Consider the following 544-nt stretch of genomic DNA (forward strand, 5'->3'; position numbering starts at 1 on the left):
GCCAAATTGATATGTCATGATAAATGCTTTGTGAAATGCTATGTGTTGATCCAATTGATCTGAAATTTGGTGTGCTTGATCCTCACATGTGATATGATTTTTGAGTTTTGGTTTGAAATTTTTATCATAGGCTATCACTGTTTTGAACACATGAAGATATGTTGTGACAATGTGTGTCACATTTTTGGTATTCAATTTGTGCATTTTTGTTCACCTATCATTTGAGCTCTTATGGATATGATTTTTTGCACATTTCTTGCTCATAAAATGAGTAGCTTACATAAAAAATTTCAAGGCCATTGGATGCATTTCTGTTTTGATTTGGATTTTCTAAGTTGGATGTCCAATTTGTGCACCTTTGCTTGCCTTTGCTTTACATTGATCATTTGAGCTACTTGCCTTGTGAATTGATCTTGGTTCTTTTGAGGACATTTTATTGATTGTTTGAATGTGAAATATGTGAAAGATTGACTTCTGTTTTGATCATTTGGGTTGGTTTTGGACCTAGTCTTTTCACTAGTGTTTTTGTACACAACTAATTGTG

The sequence above is a fragment of the Lathyrus oleraceus genome, chromosome 4 (assembly GCF_024323335.1).
Source record: "Lathyrus oleraceus cultivar Zhongwan6 chromosome 4, CAAS_Psat_ZW6_1.0, whole genome shotgun sequence".
Taxonomy (NCBI): domain Eukaryota; kingdom Viridiplantae; phylum Streptophyta; class Magnoliopsida; order Fabales; family Fabaceae; genus Lathyrus; species Lathyrus oleraceus.